Source organism: Hirundo rustica, chromosome 3 (genome assembly GCF_015227805.2).
Source record: "Hirundo rustica isolate bHirRus1 chromosome 3, bHirRus1.pri.v3, whole genome shotgun sequence".
In the NCBI taxonomy this organism is placed as follows: Eukaryota; Metazoa; Chordata; class Aves; order Passeriformes; family Hirundinidae; genus Hirundo; species Hirundo rustica.
Window position 1 is genome coordinate 38,890,779 of NC_053452.1, and position 20,432 is coordinate 38,911,210.

Below are 20,432 nucleotides of genomic sequence, written 5' to 3' on the forward strand. Positions count from 1 at the left end.
TATCACCTGCAATAATAATTCACAGTGGAAAACATATTTTATGTGATACCAGAGGAATAGCTTTTGCTAAAAACCTTCCGAGATATTTTTGTAATTTTTACTAAAAATGATGTGTTTCTTCCAGGCAAAGAAGGACATACAATAGACTGTAACATAATTTTTGCCACAGTATAGTAAATGCAATCATCTACAGAGAGGCACTCATGAAAAATCTCACATCAGGATGCTCTCAGCTCTCATCTGAGCTGAATGTCTTAAAAGTAACCTTGCAACTTTTGAAATGTTATTTTCCTAGAGTAATACAGTTTTTCAGATTAAATATTAAGGATTTGATAAATTATGAGAAACCTTGGACTGATTAAAAAATCAATTTCTCTTACTATTTTTCCTTAAAAGAAAAAAATACAAACCTGAGAACTAGACACTACTATTTTCATGCAAAACTGTACGGAAATTTCCGAGTAAATCTGAAAATATCAGCTTTATTATTGCAGATTGAGAGAGTAATTAGTTAATAGCTTTTATTTGAGAGAAAATCAAGTTTTTATCTACATCTGCCAATTACAGACAATACTACAAAAAACACTGTAGAGATGCTTACCGCCAATACTCGGAGTACCTTGTCATCTTTACAGAAGAAAAACACATTAAGAGTTATTTTTTTATTGGTAGTTCTTTCACTGTTTTTCTTTTTTTGTGACATGAAACAACCATACAAAATAATTGCAGAAGACTTGGTAACAAAGATTTTACAGAAGACTTAGGAACATCCAGCTGTACTCACTGCTACTATGGGAACAATGCCTTACTTTATGATAATATGGCTGTGCAGCTCTGACATTTGCCTGACCACACATACCATTGTATTTATCCTGCATAATGACCCAAAACTTGAAAAAGATAAGGTAGTATCTTTCAAAATCAATACTAAGTTATATTTTCAAGATCATATACTTCCTGTATATAAAAAAGCTGAATTTCCTAAAAAAATCCAACAAGAATGAAATGCACCATCCCAATTTCTTAGCAATAGTTTTGCTGTGAATGTGTCTCACTTCGCTCCCCCTACCCTTTCACATAGTCCAGCTTTTTACAGCAATTCTTTATTCAGTAGAGGAACATCGTATTATCTGCTCAGTTATCCAAAATTCCCAGGGCAATCTGGCGGAGTGTCTAGGATACCTCTGAGATGGGTCATGCCCCACAGCAGACAAATCCAACAGAACCCCTGTTTCAGCAGGCCAGTGAGTACTGAAGGGACGACTGCTACAGAGCAATCACTTTGCAACACAAAGAAACTTCTCTTAAAAAACTGTTGGGCCCAGTCTTCATTGATAAACATGATGTAAATTTAAAGCTAAATTTAAGTGTGGCATTTAAGTTGAACACTACAGCTCTGATGGAAAACTAGCTTTAAGGCACTATGACAAAAATCCAGTGAAGTCAGTGGCTCTCTCTGACTCCAAAAGGTTCAGAAGGCTTTTAAAAAAAATCCTTGAATTATGGGGTTTGTTTCCTATCTTACTCTGAGCAAGCCCAAATCTTTCACATCCAGCAAAACAGTATGCATTTTAATGATGCTCTGTTTTCTGGAACACACTTATTTCTGCTACTGAAAAGACTTATGTTTGTTTTAAACAAAATGGATACTGATAAGATGATAATCACGTGCAATCCTGTAGTAACTATTTTGCCTTTGTTTTTTGCAGTTGTAATTCCCAAATTATGCTGACAAGGTCCAGTGTGAGCTTCTAGAAGCTCTTTGTGCATTAAGCAACTCCACTTCGCATAATGTTGTTTGCAGTGGGGACTTCGCTTTTTATTGACAGATTATTCATTACCAAAATAATAATTTCTTTGAACGTAACTGAAAGCAGTACACATGCCATCCACATAGTTTGTCCTCTCCCAGGCAAATTACAAATGGGTGGGTGCAACTTGAACAGAGCACAGTAGTTACTTTACCACTACTAATAATACACGGGCTGTAAAGCCCATTTCCCTCCGTTTGTTAGATGGTATAACACACACACAGCTCCCTCTAAATGCAAACTTAACAGATGTTTTCCAGCTTTAGGGTTTTTTTTTCCTTAAGAATCACTTTCAAGGTTTGCACCCTTACAGCAGAACAGATGAAAATATGATTGCTATTCATGACTCCTCCTCTGCTGCTGGGTAGGCACATTAAAAAGACATAGCTGTCTATCTCAATGTACCCATGCCATAGTAAAATGTGTGTTATTTACTGATAAAAACCACATGACAGCAGTTTAAAACCAGGATTTATTCTGTCAGTCAAATTAGGGAGGCAGAATATCCTCTATGCCAAGTGATTACTGTCTGGGTCTAAGTGTGGCAAACTGCCAGATCAATTATAATGGTAGAGAAGAGGAAATATGAAGACAGATTGGCTCAATTCTAAGCAGAAGCATCACTAAAAAAGAAACTCAGGGACACTTTAATGCAACATCCAATTACTTAAAAGTGCATCTTTGGCCTACAGTGCAGTTTTTGTTTATATGGTTTCTTTCTACATAGAGTATTAAAAGGGGAATCAGCATAGAGCTGGACAAATCAGGTGTAAATAAAAACCACACTGATATAACCTGTACCTTTGATGCTTCTGAGATGTAAATTTCTGAATGTCAGTTTTTATAACAAAAGCTTAGAAATACATGGTTAAACAGAAGCTATCCAATAACACTTCAGATGAAATCCTGTTAAAATTGTGCTATTTACCTCTTCAATCTATAATTGATTTCAAACGGAAAAAAAATGGCTAGGTTACTTTTTATACCCAAGATTCTCCTCTACTAGTCATTATTTTATGGATAATTTACCTTTTCCAATACTGGAGGAAAAAGGATGGTAGTCAAGCTGGCTGATTAAAGCCACCTAAAAATGATCTATGATGTTAGCTCCCTTATCATAAGAGGAAATTACAAAAAGGCAGACAAATGTGTTTTGTCTTTTCTTACTATTATTTTTATTAAAAGTAGAATTCATCCTTTCAGATGCATATCTTTATTTCCAGTTCCTATAGCTGATGTGGGGAACACACATGGGGAATGTGAGTTTCCAAGAAAAGATCAAGAATTTAGCATTCCAGAGGACAAAGTCATCAGCTTTGTATGGTATAGTGTAGCCAGTCTTTAGATGAATCTTGAAAAAAACTGATTCTGATAAAAGTTGCTAAAGTTAATGTTCCAAAAGTGGTGCAAATTAGTGTTTGATCATTTTTGCATAGCAAAATGACATTGTTTTGAAGGACACACATCTAAAAACCTGCAGCCATCACCATCATAAATATTATAGGGCCAAACTAAAAATGAGTCTCTAGAAATAGATAAAATACAGTTATATGAAATAATGAAGAAACTTGCAGGATTTCATCGGGGATAATTACATGGTTATACATGAAACTACTAGATCTCTATTTTACAAAACTTTGGAATGCATTAAATTCAGAGATGTGAAACCATGGTGTTCAAGATATTTGCACCAAATCAAAAGAAAAATTATCTCTTATTTGGAACTTGCTGCAGAAGGACTGCTGAAAAGATGCACAATATATTATGTCTTAAAGATATTTTTGCTAGAGTTTGAAGAAGGTTTATTAAAAAAAAAAAAAAAGGAATGAAACAAGTGTTTTACTGAGACTCAGAAATTGTAAAAAGGCAAAAAAAGAGATAACAGTATGAGAGCCTTAATGCTTTTTGAATCATTAAGAAGAATTCTTCATCTTTAACAGAAGAGAGATTTAAAATGAGTAATATTGCTAGAAGAATTTGAAAATAAGCACAGGAGAATCTAATGCTAAGCACTGTCAGTTTGTACTTCATTTGCCATTTTTTAACACACGATTATGAAAATGTATTTATAGTCCATAAATCTATCTTATGAATACAAAGTATTCAAAAGAAAACTACAATTTTATACAATATATAAAACTGTTTAACTGATGGCTTTAACTCAGGAATCATCATATCCCAAAGTACTCTTTGTTAGGGGCCCATTTAGTATAACATAAGAAATTGAGGAAAAATACCATTCAGTTAACTGCATCTCTGAGTATCTCTTCAGTTTCAATCCAGCCTGTCAGTGAGCAGAAATTATATTTCCATCCTGAATGTGTAAGCAGGTGAATACAACTCCCTCTATTTCCACTTTACAAATGTAGTGCATGAAACAAGAAAGATCAGTGCTGGAATGCTGTAATTTTTTCTGGCATCATTGCTTTCAAAAGAATACTGAAAAAAGATGAAGAGAATGAGCTGTGTGAATAACTAAAATTAGAAATAAGCTCCATTTTAATTAGACAACAAAACTGCAGTCTGTGGTGGTTTGGGTTTTTTTAACCACAAAGGGCTTAAAATTGATGCAACTGCCAATAAATGGAGACTAGAATATAATTATATATATATATAGGCATTTTGCTGCTGAGGACAATTAACCACTGAAATAATTTACCCAGGTAAAGAAGGGATACTTCATGACTTGAAGCACTTTAGGGGTGACCAGACATCTTTCTTGAAGAGATTCTATAGTCCAGACAGAAGTTTTGGTCATAAACCAGATACTAGTAAGCAACATTCTTTGACCTCTGCTCAACAGATCAAACCTGATGATCGCTAATGGTCCTGTACTGCTATAATAGCATATGCATTTTAAATTGCTCTCCACATCACCATTTATTCTTTCTAATGTATCTCAGAACCCAGAGTGATGACTCTTCCATCATGACTGCCTTATCACTTAACACTAAGTCATTTCATTTCCCTTTGTCAAGAAAAATTCAAGAAATGTTTCTCACAGAATGCAACTTAAGCTGATGCAGTAATTAAGTCAAGCCAGGCAGAGCAACTTCTAAAACACTCATGCATAAGAAAGATGTCTCACTCTTTAGGCCAATAGCAGACTATGCCTGTGCAGAAGCTGAGGGTGGCCATCTGCTTTCTAAGGCAAGTGGGAATGGACAATAGCCTGAAGCACCTGACAAGGTCCACAGCTCCTGCTCCTGTGAGCCCGGAGTACGTTCCATTGATGTTTTTTTATTTTTATCACAGAGGAAACCCTAACTGGCTTTAAAGGCAACCACAGAATCTGTCTGCACTTTGTTCACAGACTGAAAAAAAAAAAAAGAAAGAAAGAAAAAAAATCTTTATTTTCTATGTTACTTCTCTGACTCACTTGGTCCTGCCTCTACCTAAATCATTTGGAAAGTACGGTCAAGCATACTGCAGGCATATACATCCTAGTAGATAAATAGACCAGCAGAGCCCTTCCTGAACCTATAGATGAGGTACGCCTGAAACATTAAGGATACATAGTTAAGCATTCACACAGGAAATACTGTAATTAAGGTTGCATGCTTTTTTTTTTTTTTTTGCTGCAGCTACTTATGTGTCAAATTTACAGTCTAGATAAGCTATTTAATTATAAGATCACATAGTTCAAGTATAAGTCAAATTACTCATTACTGATGTTGCATCCCTACTTTGCTGAAATGTACTTTATGTGGAACTATGATTTATATGACAGTTTTATGAAGTCTTGTACAGTATGGTGAATAGTTCAGTCCTCCATGTTAATAAACACAAAAAGAAATTAGTTGAGGAACAACATTGGATTTTAATGCAAGAACTCAAATTATACTTAATACAGTTATTTCAAATATTTAGACATCTGCTATAATACTACTTTGGATTTCTTTTACAGCCCTACGTTGCTCACGAACTCACTTCAGTCAATCAGTTACCCTTCAAGTGCTGTAAAGCAAACCATATCAATAGCTGAAATTAAATGTATTGCTATGGACAGTAGGCAGATTTCTGTCTAACTGAAACAATGTCATTGTCAAGTAGTAATAACTAAAAACACCGAGGGAAGGACATTTGGAGTGATTTTGTTTGTCTTCCCAAGTCACTGTTAGGTGTGATAGTAGGGGCCCTGCTATCCAGGAGGTGGCTAAACACCTGCCTGTCCACAGAAAGCAGGGAATTAATTCCTTGTTTTACTTTGCTTATGTACGTGGGTCTTGCTTTATCTATTACTGTCTTTAGCTCAACATAGAACTTCTCTCACATTCTTCTGATTCTTTCCTCCATCCCACCATGGAAAGGGAGTAAATGAGCAACTGTGTGGGGATAGCTGCCAGCTGGGATTAAATCACAACAGTAGTATCAATTTTTACTACTGGATGTTTAACTGTGTCACCTGGAAGACCTACAGAAACATGTCACGAGGCTAATTCCTTAGCAGGTGAACAAATAAATCAACATTCTTTATAATTACATTCCTTCACTCTGAGCTATGATTTATTCCAGCTCCAGGAGCAGTTGCTCTTCCTTGTGTACTACGTTGTAATTTAGACTTTTACATTCTAGAGACCCTTCTTGAGGCAAAAATGTACCTTCTATTTTACCAGCTGTTTACCAAAAGGATAGTCTACATTTCAAACTGTGCAGTGATCCAAAAATGATTTCACTAAAGATCCAGCTGTTATAAGAGAAACATGAACTTACTAGTACTGAAAAATGAATACTTGCATGACTGCCAGCATTTGAATGAAGTGACATCTGGTCAAGCTGTCCTCAATATCCATAGATTCACAGAACTGTCAGTCCTGCTGCTAAGCAAGTTATTTGGAAGACTCCCAGAAAACCTTAAGGACACAAACTATGCTACAGAAGGCATGTCATTCCAAAGATTAAATGCTAGGGCACAAAACAACTTACTTTTTAAAAAGATGTGAGCAATTGCCAGGTAATTCAGGTTGAAAGGATTCAAGTTATTCTGAAGTAATATAACTACAACCCCAAATCTCTGGGGATTCATTTAGAAAAACTAATCATAGGTATAAATGAGTGCATGCTATGTGCATTATTCTAGCTAAGGCTATCCAGCTCTCTTCCTTTAGTGCCAAAATTAGTCTCTTGCTATCATTCAGAATAAAATATGATACTTACTTCCTTCAAAAAAAAAAAAAAATTCTAAGAAATAAAAATAGCTTCCTGAAGAGATAAAAAACTCTCAATGGCATCAGCTCCTCTTGTTTTCTCCATAAAGGGGTGCTTGGGTACTGTCATAAAGAGAACCATTAAGGGCAAATATAGCAGATAATTCAGCACAGGAAGAGAACTTCTTCTAAAAATCAATGGATTTGCATGACTTCATATCAAGTAATATCATGTTTCAGCAGCATGGAATCCTTCTGTACTAGGAAAGCAGTATTTGATTTTCTGCATTCTTTGAAAGTCTGAAAGGAGAAGTATGAAGGACCTAAAAAGGGACCTCAATACGTTACTTGGTGTCTCTTTCACATGACATTATTCAGTATTTGAAATGACTCTTGGTTCAATTGCTTCACTCTCCCATTTACCAACCTAGATGCAGTGAAAGAGCAACCTTTTTTTGAATTCCATCTGCAGTGATTGAACTAATTCATCAGTCTTAACAAAACCAATAGCTTTGTCCTCCAATCTCCTTCCACTCAAACCCATCAATTATGCCATAAATGAACATAGCTCAGTCATCATGGAACTCCAAACATTTCTTTTTCTTACTGTATAATTGAAGTTTGACATGTCTTTTTTTCTACTTCTTTGTGTGTGTGTGTTTTGCTTTACTTTATATCTTCTATATCATTTGCAGTTACAAATATCTAAGAGGAAAGTCTGGACTTCAAAATGCACAAATTGCCTTGCCAGCTTCAACAAGATCAATGTGTCAAGACCCATGAACACTGTGAAAAAATTCCATTTTTAAGCCAAAACATGTGTTCATTATGTAAACAATCTTCCTTAATTCGGAAAGGAAACCAAAAGAACTTCAAAGTGTTACAGTTTGCCACTTCACTGCCTGACTGAGTAGGGCGCAGTTCTACCATTAAGAAACCATTCTTAAGAAGAATGGTTTTCACCTTCCTCTATTTTTCACATTGATCATCTCTTCATTCTGGAGCTTTAGGTGACCAGGTTACCCAATTCACAAAAAGGGGATCAAAGTTCTTCTAAGTTTGGCTTTTGCCCTAACTTGCTAAAAGAAAGTGTTTCTTTCCTGCACATGGAGTTCTGTTTTCCAGTTGCATCCACAAGTGGTTGAAAAGCTAAATTGAAAGAAAGAAACCTACATCAGTTGTATGAAAGAAGCCTCCATAAGCCCAGCAGAATGGAGCTGCTGAATTTGTATACAGAGAAATCTGTTTAACTTCTTTATTTTTTTCTGAATTTCAGCAGTTCACACAAAGTTTTAACGTACTAAATGCAGACTTTTTATCAGAGGAGATGACACAAAGATGTTTTACTACTGCTCTCTGATTAGCTGATTTAGGTATTTTGTACAATGTTCAAGAACAGAGCTGTTTTGGAGCTACAGACTTAATATATTCACAATCACACAATAGAAAATAGGTGGGGTTTTTGTTTGGTTGGTTTTTCTCTCCTTGCAGATTGCATGTGTGTTAAAAAATAACAAAACCAATATTGGCCAGTGTGCAACTGTGGGTATTTTTTGATGATATTAACTAGAAAACCCAAATTGTAAAGGCAAATAAGGTACTGAGAATATCAAAGAATAATTCAAGTATATGGAAAAATGTGGGTTTAGTTTGGTTTCTGTGGTAAAATGACTAAAACAATTTTTGCCCTTTCTTCTCTCTAGTAACTTTTGAGTTCATTGATTTTCAAGCTAATTCCAAAAGAGCAGTAGAAATACCAAAACATACAATTCCTAAAGTTTAGAGAAACCTCAGAGATGTATAGATCAGAAGACATTAAATCATTACTTTCTGAAGACAAAAATCAAACAGAAAGTGGATATTATGTATTCCGCTGGGTGGAAGCCTACTTGTATAAGCAGTCTTTGAAAACTACCAGGACAAAATACGACAAGAGATACCACAACCATGGTAGAATTAAGCAATATCTTTCTTCTGAATCTCAAAACAGTTGCCATTAATTTTGTAACATCACAGAAAAAAACCCAAACCAAACTCCCCAAAATCCAAACCGCATAAAACAACTAGGAAACTGTGTGGGCTGTGGTTGCATGTGAACTTCAACTATCAACTAATATTGCCACAGCTCCTTTCCCTTTCCCTGTCCTCATTTCCATTCATTCCTAGAAGACCTCTTCAAGAAGGCATACACAACTATCAATCACTCAAGACTAGATCAAAAGCTTCTTAAATTATCACTAGTCATGACTGAGAATACAAGTGTATTTCACTATAAGTTGGGTTGGTTAAATGCAGTGTCTTTGGAAGTGGGTTAAGGTCTACATTGCAACTTCAGTTGACATATGGTAAATAATATCCCTTGGCTCAGGCCACTGACAATTTTCATGTAGCTCCACCCATGAAAGCACTGCCTGCTGCAAAACATTTTGAGAGGGGAGGCCATTATTAGTCTAGGAGCTTTTTCACTGGCAATTCTGATCCAAAAACTTTTTACATGAATGGCACATTTGACTGCCATTCACTACAATATTAATTAATTTGGCCCAAGTTATTGCTTGTATGGCGTGTACAGGAAACAGCCATGGCAGATGAGCAACTTGCAGAACTGAAGTCATAATAAAACCATGATGTTGAGATGATCCTCTCATCGTTTCTATGCTGTTTTTTCTGTTTGATCCCAGGCCATCATATTGCCAAATGACAACACCCCGTGCTCTGCAGGGGGTTGGGAGGTGAATGATCTCCTTATATGAGACAGAGCAAAATGAAACCCGTTGATAATGGTACATCAGCAATTAATGTAGTAGGGTGATTTTAGTGTGATTCAAATTTCATGCATCTACAAATGTCTTATTGTGCAAGTTATAGTTTCTGACTATCATTAAAAGGAATACTTTTTAAAATTAGGAATAAGAATCACTGTTAAATACATATATCTAAAGATGCATTGGATGCCAAATGTTTCAAAACACCTAGCATATTACAAATGACCTGATAGCAAATATAGTTAGAGAAAAAATTTTAAAGTGGACAAAATTGAGATCCAATTTAGGTAAACATTTATGCTGGTATTTAACTGGGATGCATTTGACTTGCATGAGGCTCAGGCCTATGTTGACCTGTTTAGCAATGTTTGCCTGGATTTCTATTTTACATCTAAGCTACAGAAGATTAAACAAACAAAATCTTAAGAATCCCCTATCTGTATTATTTAATCTTAGTAAAAAGAAGTACTTTAAGTGCTCTGATGCACTGCACATTTAATCCAGCTTCTGAGAAGATGATGACTGCAATAAGCACTGGATCAGGTCATGGATCAGCAATACATGTCAAATACTATCTCCTCCTAACTTGTTCTTAAGTACCTACAGTTATAGAGTAGAACCATGCCTTACAGTAAGCTATTTTACTCCTCAGCTATTAAGCATCTACTCTTAATAACTCACCTAAACTTTCATTTCTTAGCTTCAGGCTACTGCTTGGCTCCAGAAAAAGCATAATTAACTTCTGAGATTTTTATGTGCTAAACTCTCTGCTAGACTATTTTAATTTAGCTGCTTTGGTCCCACATGCATCTTTTTTGAAAAAGCTTGTATAAATTTTGTATGCTTACTTGGTGTTTTCTTCAGTTTTACTTCATTCTCTCAAAGCTCTGGATACCATGGAATCAATATAATGCGATTAATATGCAGTATGTTACCTGTTTTATATCTTCATCTGACTCCTTGTGCTCTTTATCATCTTTTACCCCTAGTTTTGTAATTACAGAAATTTTTATGAGGTGTAAGAATTGCACTCTTTTAATCACAATGGAAACCCCTTGATAATTCATTCTGAAGTGCAATACCTCTCTCTTTAAAGAATAAAGGCATATTTTAAATAGCATAAATGAACAGTACTACATAGCACATCACATCAAGTAGACATTACCCAATCCAACTTCAAGAAAGTCTGTTCAAATTACTTTGCCTTGAGGAAGTCCATATGGCAAAAGCCAGTATATTCCTTTTAAGATGTCTGTCGTAATGATGCAAAGTATCTCCTTTAAGGGACCTCACTGTTACTCAAACTGCTAAAAATATTAAAAGGACATATTTTAAAGAATGGCAACAACAAATGCCTACTAAATGTGGCCTACTAAATAAAACATTTTTTCCTTCAATCCAGTTATTTTAAATCATCTGTAAGACAATCAATACAAGAAAGAAAGGTATTCTATTCAATTTTTCAAAGGTTAGTGACATCTTGTGCAAAATGTTCTCCTCTTATGAGGAAAGACTGCAGGAGCTAGGCCTGCTGGGTCTACAAAACAGAAGACTGAGAGGGGATCTCATCAATACATACAAATATCTCAAAGGTGGATGTCAAGAGGATGGTGCCAGACTATTTTTAGTGGTGCCCAGTGACAAGATGAGGAGCAACGTCCATACTATTTACTGAGAAAATACTGTATGGAAAAATCTAAAGACCATGCTTACAAAATCAATTTTCAAAGCCTTTGCTGGTCTTGCTGACAGTCTTTCCACTCTTAATTTCTATCTACACTTATTTTGTCCAAATCAAGATAAAAATACAGTTATTTTCTTCGCTTTAGGTACTTTAAAAAGACATCTTTTCTGAAGAAAAGTTTCAGGTTTGATCCTGAAAGTCTTCTATTTAAAAAACAAATAGGGACTCCAAGAAACATTGCAGGATTACACTGAAAACATACACTGAAATAGAAATGCAGGCCACTGGAAGAGTTATATGACATTTCATAAAAAAAGAAACACTTAAGTTCAAAATGTTCAATTTTTCAATGCAAAATGAAATCTGGTTAATGCCAGTTAATTAAAATCCCTCATGTTCAAGAATTGTAGGAAGAAATACTAAAGCAAGTCTCCAAGATAAACACATTATCAACCAACATGGATCAGGGAAATCAAATACAATAAAATACAACAAATAAATTGCCAAAAGTGCTGCAAAGTGGGTGTAATAATGAAGAAATTATCATTTCAACACAACAGGACACCTAATTCCTTATGTACACATCATCATCTGCTATTGTGGAAAGTATGTTTTTAAACGGTTTTTCATTCCATGTACACTCTGCACTGATTTTTTTTTTTTTTTTTTCCCATGAAGGAATAGCAGTTTGATACTTCCATATATTTGGCCTTAAAACATAACTTTTCAGTGCTGTGAGAAGTTTTATGCACAAAAAAACCCCTTTCCCTATATTCCCTACTGCTTGGAAGGAAGTGGTTTTATATGAAAGAATTTTCTACTGTGAGATGAAAGAGATTAGCACATATTCATTAAGATATGGTTACATGCTACAAATAGTGTTCCTCAAAATGCGCAGTGTCCTGGGGTGACTGTGTATCCCCAGTCGTCTGTTGGGTGCAGGGGGGAGGGCAAGTGTGGTTTGTTTTTCCCCAGGAAAACTCTGCTCATCGGAGTGACCTTGAAGTGGGGGAGTTGGAACATGGCAAGACGAAAGAAGCTCTGTTGTTTTTTTCCCCTGGCAGCTAGTCAGTTTAGCGCTAGCGTAGTTAGACGCTGTAGAATAGCTGAAGTTTTTGCCTTTTTTTTTTTTTTTTCCCTTTTTTTTCCTTCCTTTTTGCTTTTTTTGCCCTCTCCTCGGAACTGTTCCAACCTCTCTGAACTAAGGACCTGGGGAAGCACCGGGGGCCTCCACAGGGGACCCACCCCACCAAGACCAGCCCTGCACATCTCCTTTTCTCCCAGCGTCAGCAGAGACGGAGCGGTGGAGCACAGTGACGACCCTCGAGGAGACTTTCTTTAAGTTTGTTACCCCTCCATAAGCGGCACGAAGCTCTTGTCATCGGGTATTGTGCTGGGAGTGCTTTGCCTGTTTAATAAACAGGTTTTTTCCACTTCTCTCTGAGGAAGTCTTTTCCCGAACCGGCTGGGGGAGGGGAGGGGGGCCCCTAGGGAGGATTTCTCCCAAAATCTGCCTGAAACCACCACAGCAGTTTTTCCTGCCAAGACTTATATAAATACCTAGCATCTCATATTACTTCTGTGTATGAAGCACATATTAAATAGAAATTTAAGTAGAGATTTTAAAAGCTTTTTGAATTCAAAAGTCAAGTCTGATGTTCAAAGACATACGTCACCTTGGTTTATAATTGAAAAGCCCAGACTTCCAAAAAATATTGAATATATCTTCAGTAGACTTTCCAACATAGTTCTCTGTTGAGATCACAAATTATGCCAAAGCATTTTGCACTCACTAATTAAATGTAGGTTTGCCTGTTTTACTGATGCAGAAGCACAGAGGAATTAGATAAACTACAAAACAGAAGTCAGTATCCCAGCCAAGAAAAGGTCCCAAAACACCTGACTTTCAATCATGAAGAAATGTTTTTCTCCACACCATGCTTAAGCACAAAGGAGAACAGTCTGTTCTTCAATATTGCTGCAAACGCAAGCATCAAAAAATTACTTTGCCCACTTTATTTTTGAATTTCCTAAATTATATTAAAAAAACATTATTGGGTTCCATATAATGCAATCTTGGTTTCTTTCTAGTAATAAATTGAAACACTTTTAACTTTTAAATATTTTAAATGTAAACTGTGCTTTTAGCTTTCAGGCAGTAAAACCTGTTATAAGCACAAATTAAACTTTAATTAAATTACTTTAACAGGAATTTTGAGTGTTCTGCATGCATAGTTTAGGACTGTACAATTTTATAACAAGGCTGACGTGATCAGATGGCTTGATTTTAATAGTTACAGTCACATTAAGTAGATTTCTAATTACAGTATGAGTTCCAGAGAGAAAACCACAATTAATGAACATATGACCCAAAGTCTTTCAAATTTAGTGAACTGTGCGAAGTCTGACACACAACATGCCAAATGCAAGTGGGACAGAGAATGAGGAGGGTGAAGTGGAGCATGTTGTGAACTCATGTAAAATTTTATTTAAGCTGTTAATTCAGTGCCAATATGGGTCAATCATGAGGAAAACAGCTGCAACCGAAGTAAAGAGAAGCTGTTCTTTGACTACCAGTGGCAGGACGCTAGACCACTCCAGTGCCTCACCTCATTATCTAGGTCCAGAGGATGGTGAAGTACATGTAAAAACCAAGAAACTCCTGACAAAATTGAATACCTACAGGGTAGAAGAACACAATATAATAGAACAATTATACAATTGCCTCAATTTCAGTAACGTGAGCTCAGAAATTGCAAGAGCAGATGGGTTTCCAACACTCCTCAGCTAATGAGAAATTTCATAGTGGATGATGCTTTTCCTTCTTGAAAAATTCTAATCAGCTTTCTAATACCTTTTTTTAATTCTTGGATCTTAATCTTACAATTACACAAGTGTTTGTCTTCATATGAATACGTTCAGTGTCAGAAGACAAAGTTCCTAATTTTTTACAAAAAAATTATTTTCTTTTCTATGTGCTTTAATTGCTTCTTTTCATCTAGGTAATTTGAGTTTTCAAATGTTCCTGTGCTAGCTTTCCCAAGTAACCATTACAAGTACCTTTTACTTGTGTGTGCAGAACAGTAGAACACACTAGAAAAAAAATTGCCTGAGTTGGTTTTGGTGTGGGGTTTTCTTTTGTTGTTTGGTTGGTTGGTTTTTCTGTTTTGGTTTGTTGTTGTTTTGTTTGTGTGGCTTTTTTTTTTTTTTTTTTAAGAACCAGGTACTGTACTACAAATAAAACCAGGAAAATGGATATAAAATAAGTTAATTATACTGTTTACACCATAAAAATTAAGAGAAAACAAAAAATACAGAAAAAAACCCTGTAAGACGTACATAACTAGACCCAACCCTGAAGTATTAGATTTTGAAAAAGTGAAACTGATGCAATATTTCCCTTACTAACATATATCTACTTTTCCTTAAGTTTTTATTTTCCACTTGAGAAGATCCAGGGGCATGATTTCTTTCCTCTTGGGGAGATCAGAACTTTTTATCTTCAGTGTCATGAAATTACAAAACACATGCAACATCAAAAGTAAAACTTTGTGTCTTTGATCTCAGAATCAGAACAGACATACTGACTGTAATACTAAAACACACTGCCTTTTCACTTTCTTTTATGTTCAGAGTAGACTTGCATGGCCAGAGAAAAGCATTTATGGTTTCATGAGCTCAAGATTTTAACTGAGAGATCCAATACAAATATACAGTTTTAAAGGAACCCTGCAGCATATAAAAGACTGGAATGCTACAGAGTTCTCTCTTACTGTGCAGTCTATTTAGGAGAAGGTAGGAAGCGATAAGTATTGGGTGAAAGGAAGATGCTCACAAAATTCTGCAACATGACAGCTTAGTAAGATCTTCTAGGGAAATAAATGGAGTTCTCTCATCGCAAATAACTAAGCAGGGGTACCAACATAGACCAATCATGTGATTTTTTTTTTTCGGGAAATCCTTAATGGTAGGACTATTAAGGATTTATTACACTTCATTTAGAAATCACATATGGTAGAGGAAAATTATTCTTTACATCTACTGTGTCCTATTTTGCATAAACTGCTCTTCTAAAAATTATTTTCAGTTAATAGAAAGAGTATTACATATAACAGCAGGAAGCAGAGCAGCATCAGGTGCACTCCTTTGCTCTAGATTTGGTATTAGGGAACAGGAAGAGGCAATGCTGCAAGTCGAACAATATCTTATTAGGTCTTTTTTATTAGGTCTAAATGAAAAACCTCCTATTGCTTGTTGAGAGCTGCAGTCCTAAGATCTGAACAGTTTTATCAGTTACATGGAACTTTTAATTTTTTTCACAGAAATATCCAAGGTTACTTACTCTCTTGTAATAAGATAATAAGCCATATGAACTGCAAAATCAATTTTGGTATATTCATAAGCTGTGAATCCTGTCCAGGAGGCCAGCTGCCAATACAGGAAAAATCAATATTTCCAAGCAGCATCAAGTGCATGTTGTTTGTTAACAAAACTGTGAAGACAGAATTTTCACTTAACATATGTAAATCCAAAACAGTCTAGAAGCTTATAAATATCTACTCCATATAGTGAACATGCATTAAAAATATTGTGCTTATCACATTTATTTTAATATTGCCAAGTGTTATGCTGCTGTCCTGGTAACCTGTAAATTGGTTTAATTTCACAGTCAGGTGGGCTGAGTCCTGGTGTTGCAATTCCTCAGCAGGTCCCTGTAGAGGCAGCAGCTGTACTTGTTTTTTACAATACAGCAGCAGCTGCAAACTCTGACTTAGCAATATGCACAAGGAACTGGACAGCTATTCCTGAACTTTTCCAATAAGTTTTTTCTATCTTCTCCAGATCAAAGGTAGCAGACCATAGGTAAGGACTTTGTGAGCTTATTAAACAAGCTGGCTGGTGACTCAGCTGACTTGAGAAAATTAATAAACATAGCAAATAAAATAGTTTTTAAAGACTTTCTTATAGGCTATATCTCCCTTTCTTCTCCATCCCAATATTTTACAATTGGGAATCATCCTTTCTACCCAGGTGAGTTATAAGTTACAGAAATAAGACTGTATTAGCCACCATACTGCCACATAAGATCACAGAATACCGCCCTGAGTTGGAAGGGACCCATGAGGATCATCGAGTCCCACTCTTAAGTGAATGGCCCATATAGGGATCAAATGCACGCTCTTGGCACTGTTAGCACCATGCTCTGACCAACAGAGGTAATAGTCTGGGCTGCTATGCATCTGTGAAAAGAGCCCAAATCAACTGCCATGAAAGCTCAATTCATTTAACCATTCAATAAATTAGACTGGAAGAGACCCCTGGAAGTCATCCAGTCTGACCTCACGTACATCTACAGGGTCTTTTCAGGAGATATCTCTGCCACTTGGGTGGCTTGTTAGACAGGGAGAGAGGGAACACTAATCTTCCTCCTAGAAAAGCTGAAAGACTCACTGGGCTTGAAGGTATATTCAGAAAACAGCGGATGACACACTGTTACATGGGAGGGGAAAGGTCACAAAGATACTGCCGTCTTGACTAGCCACCCTATTTAAAGTCAGTTGCCCTTAAAATCCTCCAGAGGTACTTTGTGAATCATGCACAAAGGCATCCAGTAATTTTCATTTAGGTGAGAAAATTCTAACCACTCGTACATTGCTCTGCTTTATATCACTATTCCAGTCCTATGTTATTCTGGCTTCGTTAAATATTAATGTCTAAATTTGACTTTAATTTCATCTCCATAGTTCACTGTCACTCACCAAGATCTTCATCAAGGAAGTGGCAAAGATTCAAATGGATCAACAATGCAACATTAATGTCCATGAAAACACACAAAGAAGTATTTTTCATTGTACTTTCAAGCTAATGACCTTGCAAGGCACTTTTAAAATCGCATTTTTAATAGTCCTTATTATTCTTATTTCCTTAGTCATGCTTTTATTCCACCATACCACCTCTCTTTTAACCCTCTCTCCCAAACATGATTAAAATGCAGACATAAACTTAATTAGGTGACAACCACTCCCCCCCAAATTGGATTTTTTTATCCATATTGAAATACTATACTATATGAAAATATATCCATATTTTATTGAAAACTAGCAGGATGAGGGTATTGCACTCTGAAACAGCTCCCTTTGTAGAAAGGACTTATGGAGAAATTAAATAATTTTCTTCACAGAAGCAAAAAGTCTCTAAAAATCTGAAAAAGTACAAGTATTTCCTACATATAGGTCCTAAAGTTCAAGTTAGCAAAAGGCCTACCAAAACCAATATTAATTCTTAGAAGAACTAAAATAACTTGTATTGATTCAGTCAATAAAATCCATTAATGAAATGGAAGGTTCACATGACTAATTAAATCAAGAGAAGTAGTAATTTTAATCCAGCCTTGCATCAGTATCTGGAAGCCAGTATCATCATCCAAACCCAGAGAGAAGCAGCCAATAAAATGGGGGTTTTGCCAGCACTAAACCTTGATGATTTAAACTATAATTATCTCTGCTTCCCCTTTATGTGCTTTTTCACTCTTATAGTTAAGTGAACTGAAAATCAAAAGCACAATAGCGTCCCATCAATTAATATTTGTAATAAACTTGTTTTCAGTATACCTTACCTTGAAAGTAACTACTGAAGTGACATAATTTTATTTGTGGCAATGTGCCTTTTGTTTTTGTGATGTTTGCACAGAGGCTGGCGTGGGACTAATAAAAGTGGGCACTTATGTACTACCTCAATCACCAACAAAAGTCAGAACTCTCCAACAGGAATCAAAAGTATGAATTAATAAAAAATAAATGTACTCACATATGCTCACAAAAACCAACTGCCTGCTTCAGAGACCACTCTCAAACCGCAGCTTATTATCAAATTTCACATGTAAGGATGTAAATGAAAAACAGCTCTTGTTTACAAGCAAATGTAATGACTCTACATTTGCAGATATACATTCTATATCAAATAAATCTCCATTAGGTTTTAAGATTAAGTAGGAGGAAAATCATTTGGATATTTTAAAAATCTAATATTCCCAAAGTGGAAAGAGCAAACACACTGCCACTGGAGGTTATGAAACTTAGGACCTGACATATGAAAAAATGCACAGCAACTTGTGAGAATAAAATTTCCAGGATTACTGTTCTGGCAAAATTCCAAGTATTTAATTGTTTTCTTGCTACTTGAAAATCCTTCAGGCTTTATCTTGGATTATTTATTCTCCAAATTCTGTACAATTCAAATGTTTAATATATTCCAGTACCACTTCCAGAAAGAGGGTTCACTCTCAGTAGTGTTCTTACAAATTTGAATTTCTCTTTGAATTTTGCAAAGTATCCTGCAATTAATTAAAATACTGAGTAGAAATACTTCTTATGCTACAAACAATACATGTAATTACCTAGTTTGTATCCACCACACGTGGCTGTATTGAAACATACCTCAGGAACTACGTTAGTTTCCAACTTCTTCAACTACTATAAGCTTTATGGTTTCTTGAAATGGGAATAAATCACTGAAACCTGCATCAGGAAAACTTGTCTACTTTTGTCCTACTATGCCTTAGTGAATCCTCATTAAAAGGTAGGAAAGGTAGTGAAATCATAGCCATTACTCTGTCTGTGCTAAAATTCCCACTCATTTAATGGAGACTGGGTTTTTGCTCACAGGTAAAGTTTCCAGGACTGAAAAAAAGCTGGATCACATGGAAAAAATTACCTTAGAAAGTGGAATACTTGAAAAGTTCCTAAAAACTTGATATAATAAAATATCATAGCAACAACCTCAAGCCAGTCTGGAAGATATGCACAGGAAAGCAGGAGAGCCTGAAGTGTGAAGGTCAGTACAACCAGTACAGTACTGGCTACTCATGCTGGCAGAATGCTGATGTAGTATCAGATACAAGATCCAATTCTTTTTGGTGACAGACAAACTCAGGTGTCTGCACTGCATTTTAAACATCATCACTTATTATTTTTAAAATGCTTTAAATGGTGCTAGCAAAATATCATAATATATAGCAAAGATATAAAGATTGTAATGAACTGTCCTGACCAGATATATTTCTATTGTATTTGCTGAGTGTGAAAGAAATTAATTTGTTTGTATGCAGACATAGTATTTCAAGCACTTGAAAGAGAAACTTTGGATAAGGGAGTAAAATAACAAGTATGAGACTCTAAATTCTCATGTCAGCTAACTTATTCATAGTGTGAGATGAAGTTCAGGCAGCATCTGAAGGCTGCAGCATGGACACACTCTGTACCACTGGGAAACATTTGCTCAGCTTGTTAGAAGTGTAATTCACTTGAGTCTTGCTCAGAAATGCCCTTGTGTTTCAACCATGTATGATGAAGTGGCAAAGTGATGAAGATGGTTGTGGCTTCGGTAGAATGGAGTGCCTTCAGTCCATCTCACTGTGGCCTATGGGACAGATGAGCTTTTCATCTTTTGACAGGAGAGTGAAGTATTTTTTCTTCTAGCATACTTTAACTGGAAAGCTAAAACTTTCATTTCTGATTCACAGAAATTGTTAGACACTGTGTTAAATACATTCCAACTCAAAACACTAACATGTATTCTCTCAGGTACCTCCTGTAATCCATATTTGTTGAATAAAAGCCTTCCAAGTTGAACAGCTGAGTCTACATTCATAGCTCTTTTTTCCCCTCCTGGTGCCCTACATGACCAAGCTAGCATGAAGTACAGAATATCGATTAGAAGTGTACTATGGATTCCTTGCACTGCAAGTTAAATTACCGTATACTGTATATTTTTAATTTCCCACATATAACAATAAACATGATTGATTCTTCAATTTCAGGGCATCGTTTTGGCAATTAAGAAAATAAATACTCTTTCCATGTACAGATCGCTTTTTTCCCTAAATAAATGTCTGCAGTGTATTAGCTCATGTGTGACAGAAAAATAACTACCTACCCTTCTCCCTGTAGACCTCATTCCACTTTCTATTTCTTTTTTTTAATATTATTTATTTAGGACCTGCCATTCATTTTCACACCTAACAGTA

The 20,432-nt window shown here is 35.7% G+C and overlaps 1 protein-coding gene across 1 annotated transcript in view; it reads right to left on the minus strand.

The window, feature by feature from the left end:
• PRKN (parkin RBR E3 ubiquitin protein ligase) overlaps positions 1-20,432 on the minus strand; it is a 680,335-nt gene that overhangs the window by 595,766 nt on the left and 64,137 nt on the right. The window lies entirely within an intron of this gene.